Below are 27,041 nucleotides of genomic sequence, written 5' to 3'. Positions count from 1 at the left end.
GCCATCTCGTCGTCTGTCAATTGACGGCCTCGGTACTTCCGACAGTACCTCGCCAGGTACATTTTCTTGAAGGAATGTTATGGTGCGGAGATACATGCATTCCTTCAAGCTGCAATAACTTTGTATACCCCGCAAGCTGAGAGAGTGGTTGAAAAGCCCGCCAACGTCTCTCACGACGACGAAAACGAGGACGAGCCGGATGACATTTAATTTGTATACATACATACATACATACCAAGGCTTTTTCCCCCTTACAAGGGGGGTAGCCAAAAAGAAAAAGGCATAATCATTTCCACCCATTCCATCCCTGAATACACTCCACACCGCTCCACCCTCCCTCTTATCTTAGCACCTCCTGAATGATGGGTCATCCCTGCACCTTGTCCACTGCCCTGGGTCAGAAGCAGTGTCGCAAGACACAGCACATCCACAGCAAGGCCGCTTCATTAAATCGGCGACCCCCCCTCTCCGTCCCCCCATTGCATAAAATGAGAGGACGGGGAGAAATCCCTTCGGGCTGCGTCAAATTTTGCTCACACATACTACCTCACCCCCCATCCACCCGCCCATTCCACATCATGCTATCCCAACATCCATATACAACCATTCTCCATTCACCCCTGTCTTCTGTCCTCTCCCGTCCTTCCTCAAAAGACATTCCCCTCTTCCCCAAAGCCCCCTTCACCCCATCCATCCACCTCATCCTAGGACGCCCCCTCATGTTCACTCCCTCCACATCTGCCTTCCACACCTCTTTTACTAGTCTTTCTTCACTCATTCTTTCCATGTGTCCAAACCATCCTAATATTCTTTCATCAACCCTATCTCCCAGCTCCCTTTCCACCCCCGTTCTCCTCCTCACCTCCTCATTTCTCACTCTATCCAGCCTAGTAACCCCCATCATACTTCTCAGACACCTCATCTCAAACACATTCAAACTCCTTCTCTCTTCTTCTCTTATGTTCCATGTTTCTGCCCCATACAGTGCTGTTGGCACAATCACTCCTTCATACAGTCTCCTCTTAGCATCCATTCCCAAATGTCTATTCCTCATTACACTCTTTAATCCACCAAGGCATTTACTCGCTTCTCTCAATCTACATTCTACCTCCACTTTCACTCCACCTTTCCCTGCCACATTTGCACCCAAGTATCTAAAACTATTCACTTCCTCCAGTCGCTCTCCCATAATGCTCACTTCCAGTCTACTGCCACTTTCACCCCTTGTACATCTCATCACCTTACTTTTACCCACATTTATCTTTAGCTTTCTTCTATCACATACTCTCCCACACTCTGCCACCAACTTCCTCAATCCCTCCTCCGATCCTGCCACAAGCGCAGTGTCGTCCGCAAACAACAACTGGCTCACCTCCCACTTTTCTCCATTTTCTTTAACCATCTCCAATCCCTTGCCCACTACCCTTGCATTTACCTCTCGCACCACCCCATCCATGTATAAGTTGAACAGCCAGGGTGACATAATTTAATTTGCAGGTGATGATTTATTAGACACAGGTTAGGTTAGTTTAGGTTAGACGAATTTATCTTCCTTTCATTTCTTCAATGTCGGAATCTATCATAACAAACATGGTGTACCATTCGTCCGACATGACTTCGTTACTTACGAAATCTGTTTTCGCACTTTCTTTTTTTTCCGCTCACAAAATTGTATATTACGTTGATACATTATAATTTACAAAATTAATAATTAATTTTATTTTGCTGTATTGCGCTCATGGTCGAAACTAAAAATTTACCAATACCGGTATATACTGTACCCCAGGTTGTTGTTGTTGTTGTCGTTCCCTAGACTGTCTGTCCGAGCAGTCCCGTCTCCCCAAGGAATGCCATAGCCGAAACTGGGTTTTCCCACAAATCCTTTATAGAGCGTATGTTGTGTTGTTTGCGTGCATGATTGTGTATAATGCAGTCTTCCATTATGTGTTGTATGGTATGGGGTGAAGTGTTACATCCTGAGCAGCTGTTCACAACGCGGTCATCCAGCCTCTCCTGGTAGCTCAGAAGTGCTGGGTGGTGACCGCACCGCAGTCTGGCCGAGTGGACTCTGTTCTTTCGTGGGAGAGAGGATTCAGAAGGGTGGATATCAGGGGGTCTGGCATGCAGCAGTGTGTTGTCTTTCAGTGTGTTAATGGAGCAGTGAGTGATATGATTATGAATATGTTTCCGGAGGCTGGTATTTGGTGGTGCGTGATAAAGATCTTTGGGTGTTGTTTTAATGGTTCTTGGTGTGTGTGGGTGTTCTGCTATGTAGTGTAGCGGGTGTGATGTGTTTGTGGTGGCTGCGGCAAGTGTTTGTGTGCCTCTCATGTCGAGGTGGTCCTTGACTTTGAGGACTTTTGTTTCATGGTGTAAATGGTGTGTAGGTGTTGTATTTGTGCAGCCTAAAATTGTTTTTAGGGCTTTGTTTTGTATGATTTGAAGGGTGTTGTGGTGTGTCTCACTGAGATTAGGAGCCCATGCAGGACTCGCATAATTCAACACTGAGCGTATGCATTGTTTGTATATTGTTATATTAGTTTCTTTGTTTTGTCCAAATGTTGTTCCAGTGATTGACTTAAGTGCATTAAGTCTGGGTGTGCATTTGTTTTTTATGTTTGTGATGTGTTGTTTGAAAGACATGGATGTATCGTATGTTACACCAAGAATTTTCGGTGTGTTTGTGTGTGGTATTAGAGTGTTGTTGATGTAGAGATGAGGTATGTATTTGTGTTCTTTTGTCCAGTTGGTGAGAAGTGTTGCTGTAGATTTGGTTGGAGCTATTTTGAGTCTGTGATGAACCATGTGTTGAGTGCGTCAAGGTATGGCTGGATTATTTCTGCAGCTTTGTCTGTGTTATGATGTGTGCATGTGATTGTTATGTCGTCTGCGTAGGAAGAGATTTGTATTTCTGAGGTGTCTGGCGTGGGTAAGTCATGCATGTATAGATTAAATAGTGTGGGGGATAGAACTGAGCCCTGTGGTACTCCGTTCTTAATGTTTCTGATGTGCGATGATTGGCCATTATATGACACGTAAGCATTCCTACCTGCCAGATAATTGGCCAGCCATCTTTTGGTGTTATTGTGCATGTCTGTGTTATATATTTTATTTGTTAGGTTGTGGCGGGGGATAGCATCAAAAGCTTTACTAATGTCTAATGTTATAAGAAGTGTTCTTTGGTGGGGCCTATCTGAATTGATGCCATCTAAAATTCTTTGTGTGAGGTTTGTCAGAAGAGTGTTTGTGGAGTGTAGTGGCCTAAAACCGTGTTGTGAGTCAGCAAGGGGAATATATGGTGTGACAAGTTGAAGTATTAGGCGTTCAATGACTTTAGAGGGGGTGCAGAGAAGTGTGATTGGGCGGTGCGATGTTGGGATTGTTGGGTCTTTGTTCGGTTTTGGAATGGTGATTATTTTACCATGCTTCCAGATGTCGGGTATAGTGTTGTGTGAATAGCTGTAGTTTGCAATGTTTGTGAGTGCGTGTATACCTTGTGGTCCAATGTGTTTTAGGTGGATGTTGCTTATGTTATCAGGGCCACAGGCGGATGAGTGCTTGAGACTATGTATTATGAGTTTTGTCTGACTGTCTATGAAGGGTATATAGTCTGAGTCTGTGGGAAAGTCTTTCTTACGTCGAATGGTGCGTCGGTCGTCAGGGTGAGAAGTGAGATGGCTTGTCTGTGCAAAATGACGTATGAGTGCGTTTGCTTGTTGTCTGTTTGAGGGTAGATTATCTGTTGTTGTGATTATTGCTGTGTGAGAGTGTGTAGTGTTACTTTTGGATAGGGTAATGCTGTTGAGTGTTTTGTACAATTTGCTGGTGTTTGTTTTGTGATCAAGTGTATTGATAAAGTTTTGCCAATTTTGTGTTTTTTGTTCATGTATTTTATTGGCAATCACAGTGTTTAGTGTTTGTATTTGGTCTGCTATGTTTTGAGGGATAGGTGTGGGGGTACCGTGTTTAAGTGTGTCACGTTGTCTGATGAGGCCTTGGACTTCTGGTGTGAAGTTGGGGTTGTGTGATTTTCTGTTGCTTCTAGGGATGTATCTCTTGTCTGCATTTTGTATGATTGTATTAAAAGTGTGCACAGCATTGTTTATGTTTGTGATTGGTGTACTGTTAAGTGTTTCAAAATGTTGTTCTGTCTCTTCAGTAAAAGCTTCCCAGTTAGCTCTCTTGTAATTGGTGTAAGTGTGTCTGTGGCCAACTGGGGTGCATCTTGTTTTGGTGGTGATGATGATTGGAAGGTGGTCAGAGCCAAGGGTTCCGACCACCCTCCATGATGTTGTTGGGGTTAGGCAGGGGGAGCAAAAGGTGATATCAGGAGAGGAGGGAGTGTAGAGGGCTTGGTGTGGGATATGTGTATGATTATGTGTGTTGTTCATGATAGTCAATGAGTCAAACTGAGTCTGTATATCAAGCCCTCTGTCTGTGTCAGGGTTGTCGACATACCAGGCAACCCCCAGGTAGTTTGTGCAGCTTGCAGGATGGTAATGTAGACCTAAGCTTCAGAACACTTTACCTCACAGCTAATATCCACCGTACAAGTTCAATTATAACATCATACAAATTTGCCTCAGCCAACTTAATTATCATACACGACGTTGTAACTTCGGGAGATTTACGTTAAACGAATATTGGTCTGTCATAAAGCCCGTCGTAACTCCGCGTCGTCGCTAACCGAGTAGGTCGTTAAACGAGGAGTGGTTGTAGTTCCTTTCTACTGCCCAAAGTTCATGGTTGAAATTATTTTTGCAAGTTGATTTTCACAGACAGATCTGATTTGTGGGGGTCATGTTTTAAAATACCCAGAATTTTTTTGTTCTTTTGTAAAAGAAATTCTTGGCCTTTTAATTTTACTATTAGACATTTATTTGAGTTATGGTTGTCTAGAATGTGCCATGTTACTGATGATGTCTGGGATGAAACTTCCATTTCTGAGCCATTGTTCTAGTTTGGTCATCTAATTTTACTATTAGACATTTATTTGAGTTATGGTTGTTTAGAGTAAACAATGTTACTTATGATTTCTATGGTAAGACTTCCATTCTATTATTTCTGAACCAGTGTTCTAGTTGCTCTGAGTAAGCTTCAGTGTTCTTAGCCACTACTTTGTAGTTGTTATGCTGGATTATCATTGGGTCATCTTAATAGATGCTTTGGTCTTATATTCTGGATTTGGTAATGGGAGATTTCTTGTGAAAATAGCATAGACTATTATTCCCTATGGGACTCCATTGTAAAGTATGATTTATTGGTCCTAGAAACTTGGTTGTTTTGGGTTACTCTGCACTGTGTGCCAGCCAATAAGTTTGTTAGCCATTTCTTGTCACTGTTATGGATATTGGTCTCTATGATCTGACCATTGCCTCTGACCCAGGGCAGTGGGTGAGATGCAGGGATGACCCATTATCCAGGAGGCAAGATAAGAGGGGAGGGAGTTGAATGGGGTGGAGTATGTGGGAATGGAATAGGTGGGAGTGGATTTTATGACTTTGGTTTTTTGGCTACCTCCCTTGTAAGGGGGAAAAGCCATTGGTATAAGTATATGTATGATCTTTTTTCAAAGTGCAACTCAAGAAACTTTATAAAATGCCCTATTTATATGCCTATTGCCACCATAACTTTTTTTTTTTTTTTTTTGGTGGTGCTTTCTTGGTTGAGATAGTGTTTGAGAAATATATGCATTACAAGAATGGATGGACTGAGCAGTAGAAATATGGAGGTGAGGCAGAGAATAGGGGTGGAAAGGGAGTTGTCACACAAGGTAGATCAGAGAATGTTGAGGGTCTTGGGCTCATGGGATGAGGCAAGACAAATAAAAAAGTACAAGTGGATAGAGTGAACTAGAAAGGAAGACATGAATGAGGCAGATGAACAGGGTTAAAGGGAGCACTGGATACAAAACATAGGAACGAACAAAATGCAGTTGTTAATAGATGAAGAAAACACAACCCAAAGGGCATTTCTGTCTACTACATTCATTTTTTAAATAGATAAGAGGGAGTGGGGTTGACATTTAGTGAAGTGGTGGGGTTAAACAAACTGGCTGTTGGGCTCTACTGAGAAAACCTGGTGTCTTGCTGCACTATCTTTGAACCAAGCAATGAAGATGAGTAAACTTTCATCCACAAAGTGCTTAACAGGAAGTGCAATAAGTGAATTCTAGATAGGTGTTAGGTGGGTGTATGCTTCAAATTGATCACACCCTTCAAGAGGGGTATGGCAGAGTCAAAACACACGACTACATCATAACCATATAAAACTCATCCATCCTTCTCCTCTTAGTACCTCTGGTGTGAAGGGCTGCCTTATCCCCTGCCACACTGCTTAGGTCAAAAGTAATGCAGCAAGGCACAGCCCTTCCACACCAAGACCCTACAGCTGGAGTTGGTTTACACCCACTGCTTCATGTAATGATACACATTATATACCCAACACACTTTTTAATTTCAACTTCATAGCACACTTACATCAAATAGATCTTCAAACAACCCTGATGATATTGTTTTCTAATTCTGGTACATATCCAAATTTCTATAAGGTCTTGTTCAATCAAAACCCAGCTCATACCAAAGGTCTGTCCCTTAGTTGAATAAAATTGTTGCTTGTCAAAATAGATATACCAAAGCACCAATTGGGATTGTGGACAAGTATCAATATAAATTCTCATGTTTCTCTATTGTAACTGATCAGTTTTAAAGATTGAAGATGATGTGCATGTCCAATGCATCATTGGTTATAAAGAGTATTCTTGTAATATCTATTATTTGTACTAATAGCTACTTAATGGCTTCCATAACTCCAGTCTGTTGACAAGATGGAAAAGAAGCAACCATGAAACTATTACCTGACACATACATAATCATGTGTCTTCATATATGTTCCCTTTCAGCCAGTACAGTGAGCCAACATCCAGAAAGACCATCCAGCCAAATCTCCCATTCAACCTGTGTGTCCTTGAGATTATAGTTTCAGACTGTAGAGTCACGGAGTTGGTGACAGTGTCTTCCATTTCTTAAGATAAACATTTTAAAATGAGACTAGCATTTTTTATACAAAAATAATCAACACTATACAAAACTGAAACTTTTGTGTATACAAGTTTTAAAATATTGCAACAAGAAGCTTAGAAATATATGTATTCCAAGAAATTAAAAGTACTTTATCTTATGTGTCACCAATGGCAATGAACAGTACCTCACAAAACTATCTTATGTATGACAAGAAGAATGGCATAATGAACATGTATAATATTCAGTCTAACCACTTGTCATTTTAGTGAAGTTGTCAAGATGGTTGGCTACTGTTGGTGCCCCTTCATTATGGCTGAAAATATCCAATGATATGTACATTTAAAAACACTTTTTTTTAGCTACATGTTGAACAATTTAAAACTTAAGAGATCCTAAAACAATAATATGACATGGATAGTAAAATAGTCAAATAGATTCTAAGGAACTAAGAGATCACATATAATAAATTTCACATAAATATTTGTCTTAACATTTAATGATTACTATGGGGGTTTTCTGCTTTACAAGGGTAATGGGGACAAATCTGTGTAGCAGTTTCAGAGGGATCAGTTTGTTGAGTGTAGTTGGGAAGGCTTATGAAGGGTTTTAAATGAGAGGATTAGAGGAACAGAGAAAGTAATTGGTGAGGAACAGTGTGGGTTTAGGATAGGTACGGACTGTTTGGATCAGAATTTTGTAGTAAGACAGATATATGAGAAAGCTTTAGGAAAAGGTAAGGATGTTTTTTGGGCTGATATGGATTTGGAAAAGGATTATGACAGGGTAAACAGGAAGGCACTGTGGGAGATTAAGCAGATATATGGGATTGGGGGAAAGCTGTTATATATATATATATATATATATATATATATATATATATATATATATATATATATATATATATTCTGTTAAAAATGACAGCAAAAGAATTATTAACTTTTTCCGTGAGCTCACGGAAAAAGTTAATAATTCTTTTGCTGTCGTTTTTAACAGAATATGCCTCAGAGAGAATCTCCTGCCATGCTTCACCAATACACACACATATATATATATATATGTATATATATATATATATATATATATATATATATATCACTGTCCAGTAATGTTGTTACACATTAGTAATTGCACTAAGAACCCACTATTATTTGGATTTAAGAAAAGAAGAAAATAACGGATTTCCGTATACAGTCGTACCTCGGTACTCGACCGCCTCTATACTCGACCAAATCGGTGCTCGACCAAAAAATTCGAGTAGAAAATGCATCGGACCTCGAACAGATTTTCGGTACTCGACTAGCTCGAACAGCGGGTAAGCGTCAGTTCGACTCAGACCGCCAGCGGAGTAAGACGTACGCAGTTTGTTCGAGTATTTCTTCCCAGATTTAAACTTTTTCGTGTTGCTCTAGCCCTTAATAATGGGTCCAAAGAAAGACAGTGATAAGGGGAAAATTGGTTTCGGTGTTCGAACAAATCGGTGCTCGACCACCACCTCAGAACGGATTATGGTCGAGTACCGAGGTACGACTGTATTTCGATCACTTGCTGTGATCCTCTTCACGCGGAATACATAGACAAGAGAACATACAGGTCAAACCGGGTAGCTGCTTCAGTTAGCGATATGGCGAGTGAATGTGTCACAGTGTTCAGCGCCGAAGAGGTACAATCTCTACTTAGTAGAATTGAAGCCTTGGAGGATGCTGTTAAGTGCCTTAAGGAGGAGAATCGAGTTCTCCGCTCGAAGGCCCATGATACGGAAGGCAATATTAGCGATGAGCATGGATGGAATACGGTGAAAAATAAGATGCGGAAAAGTGAAAAAAAGTCCTCACCAGCCCCACTGAAATGCAAAAACTCGTTTCAAGTGCTGGCAAATCTGCAGGAAGAAGGAACTAATGAAATCCAAGAGAAGAAGGAAAGGGCAGACGCTGGATCCCTGCCCACAGGTAAGATTTTGGTAGTAGGAGACAGTCAAGTGAGGTATTTAGACAGGGTTTTCTGCGACAAAGATAGGAAGCATAGGACGCAGGTGTGTTTCCCCGGCGCGGGCATAGGTGATGTTAGAGATAGGATTGAAGAGTGTCTAGTAGGGGAAGGTAAGGACCCAGTAGTTTGCTTAAGTGCCGGAGGAAATGATATAGGTAAGGTAGGGAGTGAGGAATTATTTGCGCGGTACCGAGATGCGCTAGACAAGATCAGAAATAGGGGAGGTGTTCCTGTAGTATGTGGAATCCTTCCGAGGCGTAGAGTTGGAGGCATGTGGCATTCCAGGGCTATTGCAATGAATTGCAGGCTGGCAAAACATTGTAAGGCTAATGGATGGGCATTTGTCGACAACTGGGACCGCTTTTATGGTAAGAATCACCTATACACAAGGGACGGAGTGCACTTGTCTCCCAAAGGATTTCGGCTCCTTGCTGAATCCCTTGAGCGAGAAGTAGGCATCCTACAGGGTTTTTTCGGGTAGATTATGTGGGAGTAGGGGGGGAAGTATCGGAATATAGTTTAGGAAATAGAAACAACTTAGAGGACTGTACAAAAAATCACCAAAGCAGGTGGAGGGAAGATAAACTTAAAGTTTACTATACAAATAGTAGGAGCATAATTAACAAAATTGATTTGCTGCGAGGTAAAGCATGCGTAGAAAATTTCGATATTATAGCCATTACTGAATCCTGGATCAACATGGCTGATAAACATTTCCTTCCGGAAATCGAAATAGAAGGATATAAGTTTTTTCATAAGGATAGGGTCGGCAGGAATGGGGGAGGTGTAGCACTTTTCGTTAAAAATACATTAAACTGTATTATCAACAATTCGATTAAGGAAGAGGACTGTACGGAATCTATTTGGGTAGAGATTATAGGCAAGAATAAGAAAGTTATTATTGGCGTCTTGTATAGACCTCCTAACCTTAGCATTGAGCAGACTGATTCCCTAATTCATGAAATTCATAGAGCGTCCCAGTACAAAAACTTTGTAATCATGGGAGATTTTAACTATAGAAACATTGACTGGGAAACTTTAATAGGAGATCATGAAGCGAAACAATTCCTAGATGTGGTGCAGGATAATTTCCTAAAACAAATGATTACCGATCCTACGAGGGGACAAAATACCCTGGACTTAATTCTAACAAATAATGAGCACCAAATTAGCAGCATAATAGTGGGCGATAGTCTAGGCTTTAGCGATCATCAAGAAATAAGATTTAATATTATTTGGGAAAAAATAAAAAGTACAAATAACGTTCAAGTACCAGAGTTCAGGAAAGCAAACTTTGACAATATAAAAACCTATTTGAAATTGAATACGAAAAACAATCCGGACGTTTCAAACATTCTTGATTCTCGTTGCGGGGCTGATAGTCAGAAGTGGGGCAAGGAGGATACGCGTACCTTGGGTCAGGTCTGGGTCAAAGAGAGAAATACGCTTACCTTAGGTCAGGTCTGGGTCAAAGAGAGTGATGCGCGTGCCTTGGGTCAGGTCGATTCGGGGCGACGGCCCAAAAATCAGGTCAGTACTTTGGATGAGATGTATAGCAATCTGGCAGATCTAATTATTAATGCACAAAACACATTTATCCCCCTAAAGTCAATACGAAAAAATAGTAATACTCCCAAATGGATGACGGACAGATTGAAACATGAGATCGGAATTAAAAGAGGACTTTACGTAAAAATAAAAAACGGGGAATCACACCTTAGATCAAGATATAACGAAATGGCAAAGCTGGTTAAAAGGAATACACGTTCAGCGAAACGTAATTATGAAATCAAGGTTGCCAGTCAAGCAAAATCCAACCCAAAGGGTTTCTTTCACCTCTATAGAACAAAAAATAAAGAAAGAATAGGACCAATTAAAAACGACGAAAATGTCATGATAGAATCGGAAGAAAAAATGAGTGAGGAGTTTAACAATTATTTTCTATCGGTGTTTACTAATGAGAGGTTAGATAAAGTACCTGACTGCGATCCGATTTTCAGAGGGGATGAAGAAAATAGCCTAACTAATATCAGCATTAGTAAAGAAGAAGTTATCAAGCAGATTGACAGACTTAAAGCTACAAAATCTCCGGGTCCGGACGAAATTTTTCCAAGAATGCTTAAAGAGTGTAAATTTGAAATCTGCGACCAGTTAACTGAAATATTCAATAAATCGGTAGACACTGGTTCTGTTCCAACTGCTTGGAGGCAGGCAAACGTTGTTCCTGTTTTTAAGAAGGGAGATAGATCGACCAAATGCAACTACAGGCCAATCAGTTTGACATCGGTTATAGGAAAAATACTTGAATCAATAATAGTAAATAGACTCAGAGAACACATTGAAGGGCATAATTTAATTCGTGATTCACAGCATGGTTTCTCCAAAGGTAAGTCATGCGTGACTAATCTTCTATCCTTTTACACTAAGGTATATAAGGCGTCAGACAACAATGAAAATTACGATGTTATTTACCTTGACTTTAGCAAAGCGTTCGACAAAGTGCCACACCAGAGACTACTAAATAAAATCAAAGCCCATGGCATAGGAGGAAAAGTGTTAGAATGGATTAGAGCTTGGATTAGTAACAGAAAACAGCGGGTCACCATAAATGGAATAAAATCTAGGTGGGGCAATGTTACTAGCGGGGTCCCCCAGGGCTTGGTTTTGGGTCCCTTATTGTTCATTATGTATATAAACGACTTAGACGATGGGTTAAATAGTGATGTTAGTAAGTTTGCGGACGACACTAAAATAGGACGCCTAATTAGGTCAGGAGAAGACGCCCAGATTCTGCAGGATGATCTTAATAAACTGTTAACATGGTCGGTGAAATGGCAAATGAACTTCAATATCTCTAAGTGTAGCGTGTTAAACGTAGGGCTACACAACCCCAAAAATAGATACAACTTAGATGACACGTTTTTAGAAAAATCTGAGTGCGAGAGGGACTTGGGAGTTCTGGTGAGTCCGGACCTTAAAACCAGGAAGCAGTGCATTAGCGCCAGAAATAAAGCAAACAGAGCATTAGGCTTCATTGCTAGGACGGTAACAAATAGAAGTGCAGAGGTAATTATTAAACTCTATCTAGCGATAGTTAGACCCATCCTTGACTATGCGGTACAGTTTGGTCCCCGTCCTACAAAATGGACATAAATTCACTAGAATCAGTACAGAGAAGAATGACCAAAATGATACAAGGACTCGGAAATTTGCCTTACGAAGAGAGGCTTAGGCACCTAAACTTACACTCTCTGGAAAGACGCAGAGTGCGGGGTGATCTAATAGAGGTGTTCAAGTGGATCAAAGGCTATAACAAGGGTGATGCAAACAAGGTCATCATAATAAAACAACAGGGCAGGACTCGCAGTAATGGGTATAAACTGGACAAATTTAGATTTAAGAAGGAAATAGGCAAGAATTGGTTTACAAATAGGGTGGTCGATGAATGGAATAAACTTAGTAACCACGTAGTAAGCGCTGAAACTATCAGTTGTTTTAAAAAACGATTAGACAACTTTATGGATGGGGACGACAGGTGGTGATGGATACGGAGCTGCCTAGTGTAGGCCATATGGTCTTTTGCAGTCTCCTTTATTTCTTATGTTCTTATGTTCTTATATACAGATGAGAGAGGTAAAGTTAGGGAACATGGACAAGTCAACTCATGTGGCATCTATATTGTTGTGCGGGTTATGTGGTAAATCGTCCGCTTTTACAATATGGGGAAATAATTTATCAACTGCCAAGGTGGTTATGTAATCTGGTGACCATTGGCCTTTTGAGATGTTAAAATTCGGGAATTGTTTTATTAAGGAAGATTCAATTATATTTCTTTTGTAACTACATTTGGATTTGAAAATGGTTTTTGCCTCGTCCCAATTTATTCTGTGATTGTTGTTGGCTACGTGTTGAAATACCGTGGAGTTATGTTGAGCATATTTAACTGAGTTTTTATGTTCTTTAATTCTCGTTTTTAACTCAGTTAAATATGCTCAACATAACTCCGCGGTATTTCAACACGTAGCCAACAACAATCACAGAATAAATTGGGACTAGGCAAAAACCATTTTCAAATCCAAATGTAGTTACAAAAGAAATATAATTGAATCTTCCTTAATAAAACAATTCCCGAATTTTAACATCTCAAAAGGCCAATGGTCACCAGATTACATAACCACCTTGGCAGTTGATAAATTATTTCCCCATATTGTAAAAGCAGACGATTTACCACATAACCCGCACAACAATATAGATGCCACATGAGTTGACTTGTCCATGTTCCCTAACTTTACCTCTCTCATCTGTATATAATATGTGTATTACCTAGTTGTATTTACCTAGTTGTATTTTGCGGGAAGGGGAGCTATGCTCGTGTTGTCCCGCCTTTGTATCTTGCAGTGTCTAGTTTGTTTTTAAACTCATGAATGGTTTTTGCGCATACTATTTCACTGTCCAGTTTGTTCCAAGTGTCCAAAACTCTATGAGGAAAACTGTTTTTCTTCAGTTCTCTTCTATAGCTATGTTTTTTTATTTTCTTTCCATGTCCTCTTGTGTTTCTTTTGTCCCAGTTAAGTAAGTTCTCACTATCGAGTACCTCTGTGCCTTTCATGATTCTGTAGATGGTCAATAGGTCACCTCTCTCTCTTCTTTGCTCCAGTGTCGGTAACTCCAGTTTAGCCAATCTCTCTTCGTATGATAGGTTTGCAAGTATGTTCTCTTGTCTATGTATTTCGCGTGAAGAGGATCACAGCAAGTGATCGAAATATACGGAAATCTGTTATTTTCTTCTTTTCTTAAATCCAAATAATAGTGGGTTCTTAGTGCATTTATATATATATATATACACACGCACACACACACACACATACACACTTTCGTCGGATGGACGGCGAAGATTGGAGTTCTGAAGAAAAAGTGAAATTTTTGTGGATCTCAATGCAAAGGAAGTACCTTACTGTATTTACAGGGAAGGGGAAAGCTTGTGGTGTAGAGGGAAAGTGAGGAAAAAGGAGAAGGGGAGGGATTACTGAGGGAAATGGAAGGAAATGAGGAAGGAGAGGACTTGGTCCAGGAGGCCAGGCGTCTTGTAAACAAGAGAAGGGCCAATGATTTTGGTAAAGGGATTAACAAAAATGTAAAGATTAGAAATATAGATAAGAGCAGCACAATGGAAGGTGAGGATAATAATTTCCAGGGATTTAATGAGGGGGGGCGGATGCCAACCTCCCCCGATTAGCAAGACTAGAGGAAAAACTTGAACAAATGACCAAACATTGGGAGAATAGGTTCGGTAACATAGCAAAGATTGCGCAGACAATTAAAAATTTGGAAGAACTAGAGCAGGTGAACAAAAACTTAACTAATGAAATAGAAGAATTAAAAAGACAGTTAAATGAAGTAAAAGAGGAGAATGAAGAATTAAAGAGGAATAATAAAGACAACAAAGAAGCCATAGCAAAAGAAGCACAGGGTTGGAAAAAAATCCAAGAAAACAGTAAAGTTGCATTTACTGACATAATTAAACAGCAAATGAAAGAGCAAACTGAAGACTCAGTTATTAACCCCTTCCATACGGCGCCGCACACGTAGGCGTCATTGGGAGCGAGTGTATTCGCGAGGCTGCCATATCGGCGTCTTGATTATATTTATTGTAGTCGCCCCTCCATAATGACATTCTTTCTAATTCTTTTGTAATCGCATTTTCTATGGTTATCAAAATTCACGGGTGAAGAGAGAACGATCGATATAAGCGGTGACTATATTTTATGATGCGAGTATTATTACGACACGTCGTACGGCTGGCATTAGCTGCTGCCACCGAGATCTAAGTCCATGACGCCTACGTGTGCGGCACCGTATGGAAGGGGTTAAAGTGATGAGACAGAAGGAGAATATAGTAAGAGAATTAGCTGACAAAAAGAAATGTATAATTATATTAGGAATGGAAGAGAAACATAACCTAAATAGAACCACAAGAATCAATGAGGAAAAAGAAAAAGTGAGCAGTTTACTAGAATTAGTTCAGGAAGATGAACCTGAAATCATGAAACAAATTGAAGAGATGTATAGACTCGGAAAGTATAGGACAGATAAAACCAGACCAATTAAGATTAAATTCAGGTCACAAACGATGGCAGAGAATATCTTAGCTAAAACATAGAAACTAGCAGCAAGTGAACAATATAAAAAGGTATGGATAAAAAGAGAAATGAATAAAGAGGAAAGAGAGGAAAAAATGAAAAGATATGAAGCTGAGGAAAAAAACGAGAACAGAACAGAGTTGGAAAAAGATAAATTCTATTGGAGAGTAGTGAATATAAAAGTAAGGAAATACGACATACTAGAGAAAAACAAAAGAGAAACAGAGAATACAATGGAAGTGGCAGAAAACTAAGAGTGTCTCACACAAATATAGATGGATTAATAACATGATTGAATGAGCTGAATGATTATCTGAAGGAAAAAGAACCGGACATAATGGGAATTGTAGAAATGAAATTAAAAGGTCCACTACCACCAAACAGTGTAGGACATGATGCATATAATTATTGGATTAGAAACAGAGAGACAAAACAAGGGGGTGGAGTTATGTTCCTGACTAAGAAGGATATAAATGTGAGGTGTGTCACATATGGAAAGAATACAGTAGAGATGATTATGATCGAAGTGGAAGACAGAGATAAGAAGAGTAGAAAGTTTGTGATAAATTATGTGCCTCCAAAAACAGCCTCGTGGGAAGAGAGTGAACATAAAAGTATGTTAGAAGACACAAGGATAACATTAAATAAGATATTGGAAGATGGAGGAAAAATAGTTATGATGGGCGACTTTAATTGCAAAGAAGTCTGCTGGGAAGAGATGACAGTAAAGGGTGGAGACGGCTCATGGGGAAATGTTCTACTCGAGATGATTATTGAACATACAATGACACAGTGGATACAGGAGAACACTAGGTATAGAAATGAAGAAGAAACAACGAGATTAGACCTAATAATCACATCTGAACCTAGAATAGTGGAAAAGATTGAATATAAAACACCAATAAGTAAAAGTGACCACATATTGATTGAACTGGAAGTAAATGAGGAAAAATACATGAAAAGAAATGAACAATATAGAAAAGGAAGAATGATGTATAAAAAAACAAACTTTGATAAAATAAGAGAATTCTTTCAAAATGAAAACTGGGAAAGAATATTCAAAGAAGAAACAACAGTGGAAGCGAAATGGAATATTTGGACAAAAATTTATAAAAAAAAAAGGAGTGGAAAAGTATGTACCAAGACAAAAACAAGAAAAAGAATATGTAAATTGCTGGTACAACAAAAGTTGTAGGGTGTTAAATGACAAAAGAGATAAAGCTTGGACCAAATGGAAGAAAAACAAAAGACCTGAAAAATGGAAAATATATACTTGTTATAGAAATTAATATGTACAAGCGTGCAGAGAGGAAAAGAGAAAATATGAAAAAGATGTCATAGAAAAATGTAAAGATTAACCAAAATTATTCTACAGCTTTGTAAACAACAAATTGAAAAACAAACAAGATTAGGAGAAATTAAGACATGGAGGAGTTGAATACACAGAGGAAATAGAAATGGCGGAAATTGTGAACAACCATTTTAAATCAGTGTTTACAAGGGAGAACATACAACCTGAAGAGATTGAATGGAAAGAGAAAGTCCCCCCTATGAAAGAAATAGAAGTAACAAAGAACGAAATAATGAAACACTTGAGTAATTTTGATGTCAGAAAATCGCATGGACCAGATGATATAGCAAACTGGATTTTGAAAGAATGCAGGAATGAACTGGCAGACAAAATACATAGCATAATAAACAGTTCCTTGAAAGAAGGAAAAATTCCAGAAGATTGGAAAACAAAAAACAAATATAGTACCTATATATAAAGGGGGAAATAAAGAAGACCCTACCAACTATAGACCAGTCTCTCTAACAAGTACAATAGCAAAAATTTGTGAAAGAATTGTCAAAAGTAGATGGGTAAAATATTTAGAAAAAAACAAAACAAAAAAAACAATATGCTAAATCCAAGGCAATTTGGATTCAGACAAGGACGATCATGCGTCACCAATTTAATATGTTTCTATTCAAGGCTAATAGATATAATACAAGAGAGAGATGGATGGGCTGATTGTGCATTTCTAGACCTAAAAAAAGCTTTTGACAAAGTACCACATAAGAAGTTACTTAAGAAATTAGAAACTGGAGGAGGAATACAGGGCAAACGGCTTAAATGGATGGAAGACTTTTTGCAAGAAAGAAAAATGAGAGTAGTGATAAGAGACAAACACTCAAAATGGGATGAAGTAATAAGTGGTGTTCCACAAGGAACAGTTCTGGCCCCAATATTGTTTGCTATATATATTAATGATATGGATGAAGAAATTGAAAGTTACATGAGCTTCTTTGCAGATGATGCAAAACTATTAAAAAAAGTGAACACGGAAGAAGATTGTGAGTCACTACAGAGTGATCTAAATAAAGTATGGGAATGGAGTAGGAAGTGGGAGATGGAGTTCAATACTAAGAAGTGTAGTATAATGGAATTTGGAAAAAGCAAAAACAGAATAACAGGAGCATATAAATTGGGAGAAGGAATAAAAAAAGTAGAAAATGAGAAGGACCTGGGAGTCATTGTTATGAATAATATATCACCTGAGGAACATATAAGATTTTTGGAAAAACTTATAATTTAATAAGAACAATCAAAGTGGCATTTACATACCTGGATGAAGAAATGGTGAAGAAAATTCTAATCACTTTGATAAGACCAAGATTGGAATATGCAGCAACGATGTGGTCACCAAATACAAAAAAATGTATAACAAAACTTGAAAGAATACAAAGAGCAATTACAAAATTGGCACCAACACTCTCAAAACTATCATATGAAGAGAGACTAGCAAAACTTGAGCTACAGACACTAGAGCAAAGAAGAGAGGAGATTTGATAGCTACTTACAGAATCATGAAAGGAATAGAAATTATTGATAGAGAGAATCTAATGAAATGGGATGATAGAGATACAAGAGGACACGGAAAGAAAATCAAGAAAGACAGCTATAGAAGAGATGTGAAAAAGAACAGCTTTCCTCACAGAGTAATAGACAGTTGGAACAAGTTAGATGAGAAAGTGGTGTGTGCAAAAACAATACATGAATTTAAAAATAGTTTAGATAAAATGAGATACAGTAGAAGCCCTATTTAACAAACTAATTCAGCCAAGGTCCAGTCCGCTAAATTGAATTTTCCGTTAAAATGAGTGAGTGAGCGTTGGTGTAACAGTGTTGCCAGAGCGGATTATAAAAATGATACGTACCTAAAAAATTCCCTAGTGTACACACACACACATACAGTATATATATTATTGTAAGTGAATTATAGGCAGCACAATCATGAATTGCAAACGAACAGCAACATGCAGTAATTTGTTGCAACATGTGTGTGTGTGTGTGTACTTACCTAGTTGTACCTAGTTGTATTTTACGGGAAGGGGAGCTATGCTCGTGGTGTCCCGTCTTCATATCTCATTTTATCTAAACTATTTTTAAATTCATGTATTGTTTTTGCACACACCACTTTCTCATCTAACTTGTTCCAACTGTCTATTACTCTGTGAGGAAAGCTGTTCTTTTTCGGATCTCTTCTATAGCTGTCTTTCTTGATTTTCTTTCCGTGCCCTCTTATATTTCTGTCATCCCATTTTATCAGATTCTCTCTATCAATAATTTCTATGCCTTTCATGATTCTGTAAATAGCTATCAAATCTCCTCTCTCTCTTCTTTGCTCTAGTGTCTGTAGTTCAAGTTTTGCTAGTCTCTCTTCATATGATAGTTTTGAGAGTGTTTGTGCCAATTTTGTAATTGCTCTTTGTATTCTTTCAAGTTTTTTATAAAAAAAATTGTACTTAGTGACCACATCGTTGCTGCATATTCCAATCTTGGTCTTATCAAAGTGATTAGAATTTTCTTCACCATTTCTTCATCCAGGTATGTAAATGCCACTTTGATTGTTCTTATTAAATTATAGGTTTCTCCAAAAATCTTATTTATATATTTCTCAGGTGACATATTATTCATAAGAATGACTCCCAGGGCCTTCTCATTTTCTACTTTTTTTATTCCTTCTTCTCCCAATTTATATGCTCCTGTTATTCTGTTTTTGCTTTTTCCAAATTCCATTATACACTTTTTAGTGTTGAACTCCATCAAGTGTTTTCGTGGTGATTACTCTCGCGTACTGATTTTGAATTTTCCCATCAACTTACTGTTTCATTATTTTGTTTTCCTATTATACCGTCTATTTCTACTTGAATATATTTCTGCTAAAATTATACTTTATATATATTATTGTATATTATAGTATGTATATATATATATATATATATATATATATATATATATATATATACCGTATTTTTCGGACCATAAGGCGCTTCGTACCATAAGGCGCACCCGTAATTTGCTATTCCCCGTCCTTACATAAGGCGCACCTGGTTAGGTAGGTCAAACACCACCTGAGGCGCCACCGTCGATGACGAGCACAATAGCGCGTCATTTTATGCGCACGCCATGCAAACGGCCAAATTTACATACCGCGGGAAATTTCATTCATACAAATGTTATGCGAGTGTATTTACTACGATCGTAGTAAATTTCAAACAATTACATCATCAGTTACCTGTCGGTACATAAAACCATAAGATAAACATGGCGGCTTGCATTCAGCAGTAAATCGAAAATTGGTTTATGTTTCAGTGTAAAAAATTAGCTAAATAAATTCAGTGTATTGGCAACTGACCAAAATGAACGAAAACTACTAGTCTCGCGGATTGTTCTTATACATTAAAGGCAGCGTGTTACGGAAGAGCTGAGAAATCGGTGGTACTAATTTTTTTTTTTTTTTTTTTTTTTTTCTATCGGGACGGATTATCGGATAACAACAGCATCAACGTCCATCCCGCCATCTTATCTATGATCACTGGTGGTATGAATCAAACTTCACTCTATTAAGTTTCTTAATATTATGTTATTAGTGTAATAGACATATAGTTGAATTATTTGAACTATTTTCCTCTAAAATGTGTGATTTTCATGTAATATGATCAAAGAGAAGTTACGTTTTTATCCTCCGTAATATTACGGACCACAGCTACGATTCGTCCTGCCCGCTATCTATGATCATTGGTGGTATGGATCAAGCTACACTATTAAGTTTGTTACTGTTACATGTAATAGATTGCATGTAGTTGAATTATTCAAACTATTTTCTTAAAATTGTGTGATTTTCATGTAATATGACGGTATTCGTAGCTGTGGTGGGTAATTTTACAGAGGATAAAAACGTAATTCTTTGTTTAAATTACACGGAAATCACACATTCTAAAGAAAATAGGTCAAATAATGCAACCATATGCTAAATTCTTATATAAAATTGTGCCTGTCAGTAAAAACCGTCATTGTTTACGTTTGATCGGCGATTAGTCAGACCGCACGTTTCGGCCCGATTTTCCCTTCAAAATGCAATATCTAGAGAACTAGGACACCTAGATGGATAATTCAAATTGCATTGTACTCATAGCGACTTTCTGCATACCATGAGAACTACTTCAGCTCAAATATCAGGAATTCCATTTTCATGTTGACCTAGCTAACCTGGTCTCGTCATCGGATATCATGCAAATGTGAGTGCATTCAGAACTGAACATTTTCGTTGTTGAATGAGAAAAATCGGTTGGGATTTAGCAAAATTACAAAAATAAATTATATATATTTTCATTTTGGTCAGTGAAATCAGACCACCTCCATAGACGGTCTGCCCTGCCAATACCCCTATAAAACAACAAACATGTTACGGGAATTGTGGGGAATAAAACCAACAGTAGCAGTTTATTCCCGGAATTCTCTATTCACTTAAAAACACAAGATTACAAATGAAGGTAAATTTTTGTTTCGACCATGGGCGCAATATAGCAATATAAAATTAATTATTAATTTTGTAAATTATAATGTATCAACGTAATATGCAATTTCGTGAGCGGAAAAAAAATGCTGAAACGGATTTCGTAAGTAACGAAGTCGTGTCGGACGAATGGTACGCCATGTTTATTATAGATGCCGACGTCGAAGAAATGAAAGGGTGATAAATTCGTCTAACCTAATCTAACCTGTGTTTAATAAATCATTACCTGCAAATTAAATGTCATCCGGCTCGTCCTCGTTGTCGTGAGAGACGTTGGCGTCCCGATCCTATGCTACCGACTTCTTTCATTAGCATATTACGTTGATACATTTTAATTTACAAAATTAATAATTAATTTTATATTGCTATATTGCGCCCATGATCGAAACTAAAAAAATATCCAAATGACTAGTCTGAGTGGAGCGAGACTAGACCAATGCAAAATGGCTGTCTGTGTTGTGGACGCTATCATGTCATAGCCATGATAGCGTGAATGAATGCGGTGGCATGGACCCGAAAACTGTCGAAGTTTTCGCAATTTTCTTGTCAAGATACATGCACCTTGGTTATAACTTGGTTGTAACTTTTGTTAAGCCTATGCACTGTCGCCGTCGGCAGGCTAGCTACGAAACGTGTCAAAATAGTACGTCACTATCCGAGGCATTTTTTTTGCACTGAAGCCACACGATAAGGCGCACCACCCGATTTTGGCAAATTTTAAGGATTTTGCCCGCGCCTTATGGTCCGAAAAATACGGTATATATATATATACAGATGCTCCTCTACTTACGTTCATTCGTTTTACGTTTTTTCGATTTTACGTTTGAACCGATTGTAAAAAAATTGTAAAAAAAAAAAAATTAAGTGATTTTTTTAGTTTAGCGCGCTCTCCGTAGTTCAAACGATACTTACGCATGACGCTGCGTCCATTGTTTACATGACACAAACGACAGACTGAACGTGCCTTGCCTCCCCCTCCTCCACCATCTCAATTTATGTTGCTTGAATTTAATTTATTTGAAATTAATGTTATCATTTTAGAATGTTATGTGTACAATTAATGATTTAGGGGTGTTTTATAAGATACGGTAATAGAATTTACGAATGTATGGTACAGTAACAACTTACGTTCATTTTCAACTTACGTTAGGCCGTTCGGAACGTAACTAAAATGTAAGTTGAGGAGCGTCTGTATATATTTATATACCTCCAAAGTACTAAATTATAAATTTTTCCTTGACTCCACCACCACAATCTGGTAACATCTGGTAACATCTGGTAACATTGGACTCTGAGACACGCATGTGGCCAGTTGACGGAAAATGCTCAACTTAGCTTGCCGTTCCCGCTAAATTGAGCTATTTCTGTAGACGCGCGTCTGGCCAGCTAGCGGAAAATTGTCAATTTAGCGGACCATTTCCGCTAAGTTGAGCATTTTCGTTATTGCTATTTGCAGTTCGATAATTTGAGCTTCCGCTAAATTGAGATTCATTAAATCGGGCTTCTACTGTATGAAGACAGGACACCACGAGCATAGCTCCCCTTCCCGTAAAATACAACTAGGTAAATACAATTAGGTAAATACACACACACACACACACACACCCTTCAACGAACGGACGGCTTGGAAGACGTTCTGAAGAAAATTGGAGTTTCGTGGATCCCAACGCAAAGAGAAGTGCCTATTGTATTTACAGGGTGGGGGGAAATTGCTCGTGGGGTAGAGGGAAAGTAGGGAAAGAGAAGGGGAGGGATTGCTGAGGGAAATGGAAGGAAATGAGGAAGGAGAGGACTTGGCCCAGGCAGACAGGCGAAAGGTAAACAAACGGCCCCCCGACCAGCTGAGCGACGATGAAATGTCTAATAAAAATGTAAAGATTAGAAGTATAGATAAGAGCAACACAGTAGAAAGTGATGAGAATATTTTCCAGGGATTTAAAGAGGGTGGGGGGGGGACACAAACCCCCCCCGACTGACAAGACTAGAAGAGAAGGTCGATAAGATGATCGAGGACTTGGAGCGTAGGTTCGGTCATGTTAACAACATTGTACGGAGAGTTGAAAAATTGGAAGAACTAGAGAAGGCGAACAAAAACTTAACTAAGGAAATTGAAGAATTAAAAAAACAGTTAAAAGTAAAAGAAGAGAAAGTCTTAAAAGAGAATTATAAGGAGAACAAGGAGGGTTGGAAAAAAATCCAAGAAAATAGCAAAGTTGCATTCACTGACATAATCAGACAGCAAATGAATGAAACTGAAAACTCAGTTATTAAAGTGATGAGACAGAAGGAGAATATAGTAAGAGACTTAGCAGACAGAAAGAAATGTATAATTATATTAGGAATGGAAGAGAAACATAACCCAGATAGAACCACAAGAATCAAAGAGGAAAATGAAAAAGTAAGAAATTTACTAGAATTAGTTCAGGAAGATGAACCAGAAATAATGAAACAAATCGAAGAGAAATTCAGGCTCGGGAAATATAGTACAGACAAGACCAGACCAATTAAGATTAAATTCAGGTCACAAACTACGGCTGAGAATATCTTATCCAAAACAGGGAAACTAGCAACAAGTGAACAATATAAAAAGGTATGGATAAAAAGGGAAATGAATAAAGAGGAAAGAGAGGAAGAAAAACAGAAAAGACTTGAAGCTAAGGAAAAAAACGAGATAAGAACGGAGTCAGAAAAAGAGAGATTCTATTGGAGAGTAGTGAATATGAAACTAAAGAAAGTCGACATACAAGAGAAAAACAAAAGGGAAACAGAGAACACAATGGAAGTGGCAGAAAACTAAGAGTGTCTTACACAAATATAGATGGATTAATAACAGGATTGAATGAGCTGAATGATTATTTGAAAAAGAACCAGACATAATGGGAATTGTAGAAACAAAATTAAAAGGTCCACTACCACCCAACAGTGTAGGACATGATGCATATAATTATTGGATTAGAAACAGAGTGAAAAAGGAAGGGGGTGGAGTTATGTTCCTGACTAAGAAGGATATAAACGTGAAGTGTGTCACATATGGAAAGAATACAGTAGAGATGATAATGATGGAAGTAGAAGACAGAGATAAGAAGAGCAGAAAGTTTGTGATAAATTATGTGCCCCCGAAAACAGCCTCATGGGAAGAGAGTGAACATAAAAGTATGTTAGAGGACACAAAGATAACATTAAACAAGATAATGGAAGAGGGAGGAAAAATAGTTATGATGGGCGACTTTAATTGCAAAGAAATCTGCTGGGAAGAAATGACAGTAAAGGGTGGAGACGGCTCATGGGGAAACGCTCTACTTGAGATGGTTACTGACCATACAATGACATAATGGATACAGGAGAACACTAGGTATAGAAATGAAGAAGAGCCATCGAGACTAGACCTAATAATTACATCCGAACCTAGAATAGTGGACAAAATTGAATATAAAACACCAATAAGTAAAAGTGACCACATATTGATTGAACTGGAACTTAATGAAGAAAAATATATGAAAAGAAATGAACAATATAGAAAAGGAAGAACGATGTATGAAAAAACAAACTTTGATAAAATAAGAGAATTCTTTCAAAAGGAAAACTGGGAAGAAATATACAAAGAAGAAACAACAGTAGAAGAGAAATGGAATATTTTGACAAAAATTTACAAAAAAGGAGTGGAAGAATATGTAAAATGCTGGTACAACAAAAGTTGTAGGGAGTTAAAAGACAAAAGAGACAATGCCTGGACCAGATGGAAAAAAGACAGAAGACCTGAAAAATGGAAAATATATACCAGTTATAGAAATGAATATGTACAAACGTGCAGAGAGGAAAAGAGAAAATATGAAAAAGATATCATAGAAAAGTGTAAAGATCAACCAAAACTATTCTACAGATTTGTAAACAATAAACTGAAAAACAAACAAGACTTGGAGAAATTAAGACAAGAGGGAGTTGAATACACTGAGGAAATGGAAATGGCAGAAATTATGAACAAACATTTTAAATCAGTGTTTACAAGGGAGAACATACAACCTGAAGAGAACGACTGGAAAGAGAAAGTCCCCCCTATGGAAGAAATAGAACAAAGAATGAAATATTAACACACTTGAGTAATCTTGATGTCAGAAAATCGCATGGACCAGATGAAATAGCAAACTGGATACTGAAAGAATGCAGGAATGAACTGGCAGACAAAATACATAGCATACTAAATAGTTCCTTGAAAGAAGGAAAAGTTCCAGAAGATTGGAAAAAAGCAAATATAGTACCTATATATAAAGGAGGAAATAAAGAACCTACCAACTATAGACCAGTCTCTCTAACAAGTACAATAGCAAAAATTTGTGAAAGAATTATCAAAAGTAGATGGGTAAAATATTTAGAAAAAAAAACAAAGTGTTAAATCCAAGGCAATTTGGATTCAGACAAGGACGATCATGCGTCACCAATTTAATATGTTTCTATTCAAGGCTAATAGATATAATACAAGAAAGAGATGGATGGGCGGACTGTGCATTTTTAGACCTAAAGAAAGCTTTTGACAAAGTACCACATAAGAAGTTGCTTAAGAAATTAGAAACTGAAGGAGGAATACAGGGCAAACTACTAAATTGGATGGAAGACTTTTTGCAAGAAAGAAAAATGAGAGTAGTGATAAGAAACCAGCACTCAAAATGGGATGAAGTAATAAGCGGTGTTCCGCAGGGAACAGTTCTGGCCCCAATAATGTTTGCTATATATATTAATGATATGGATGAAGGAATTGAAAGCTATATGAGCTTCTTTGCAGATGATGCAAAACTACTGAAAAGAGTGAAAACTGAAGAAGATTGTGAATCACTACAGAGAGATCTAAATAAAGTACAGGAATGGAGTAGGAAGTGGGAGATAGAGTTCAATACAAAAAAGTGTAGTATAATGGAATTTGGAAAAAGCAAAAACAGAATAACAGGAGCATATAAATTGGGAGAAGAAGGAATAAAAAAAGTAGAAAATGAGAAGGACCTGGGAGTCATTGTTATGAATAATATGTCACCTGAGAAACATATAAATAAGATTTTTGGAGAAACTTATAATTTAATAAGAACAAAGTTGCATTTACATACCTGGATGAAGAAATGGTGAAGAAAATCCTAATCACCCTGATAAGACCAAGATTGGAATATGCAGCAACGATATGGTCACCAAGTACAAAAAAATGTATAAAAAAACTTGAAAGAATACAAAGAGCAATTACAAAATTGGCACAAACACTCTCAAAACTATCATATGAAGAGAGACTAGAAAAACTTGAACTACAGACACTAGAGCAAAGAAGAGAGAGAGGAGATTTGATAGCTATTTACAGAATCATGAAAGGCATAGAAATTACTGATAGAGAGAATCTGATAAAATGGGATGACAGAAATACAAGAGGACACGGAAAGAAAATAAAAAAAAAGACAGCTATAGAAGAGATTTGAAAAAGAACAGCTTTCCTCACAGAGTAATAGACAGTTGGAACAAGTTAGATGAGAAAGTGGTGTGTGCAAAAACAATACATGAATTTAAAAATAGTTTAGATAAAATGAGATATGAAGACGGGACCCCACGAGCATAGCTCCCCTTCCCGTAAAATACAACTAGGTAAATATACACACACACACACACACAACACACCATTTTGGAACCAAACAACCACTGCCTGGTTGTTTACAAACGGGAAGGGAGTATTGTAGTTAATGTGACCAACAATGTAGTCTTTGTATCTTTGTTCAATTATTCTTTTTGCACGATCAGTGACAACAATGGATGAAATGATCGAAGTATTTAGAGAAAAGGAAATTGAAAAGAGATGTCTTGACATAAGTACAATTGAGTCCCCGCTTAAGTCCCCAATTGAGTCCCCGCTTCAGTCCCCACTTGGTGTAATCAAAAGTGCCTGAACGAGACCCCAAAAGACATACCAAAGGTTTGATAGTAACAATAGCAATATGTATAGAGGGATAGACAGGGATTGAGAACCTAGGTTTAAAAATATTATAAGAAATAGGGAAATCAATGAATTGTTAGATGAAATAATC

General features: G+C 37.9%; 1 protein-coding gene across 2 annotated transcripts in view; it reads right to left on the bottom strand.

The window, feature by feature from the left end:
• Positions 1 to 27,041, bottom strand: part of STUB1 (STIP1 homology and U-box containing protein 1) — an 84,962-nt gene that overhangs the window by 20,679 nt on the left and 37,242 nt on the right. The gene's annotated exons all lie outside the window — the stretch shown is intronic.

Source organism: Oratosquilla oratoria, chromosome 16 (assembly GCF_046742065.1).
Source record: "Oratosquilla oratoria isolate Oo_2021 chromosome 16, ASM4674206v1, whole genome shotgun sequence".
Lineage (NCBI taxonomy): Eukaryota > Metazoa > Arthropoda > Malacostraca > Stomatopoda > Squillidae > Oratosquilla > Oratosquilla oratoria.
Note: the sequence above shows the minus strand (reverse complement) of the source record. Positions and strands in the feature narration are given on the sequence as shown.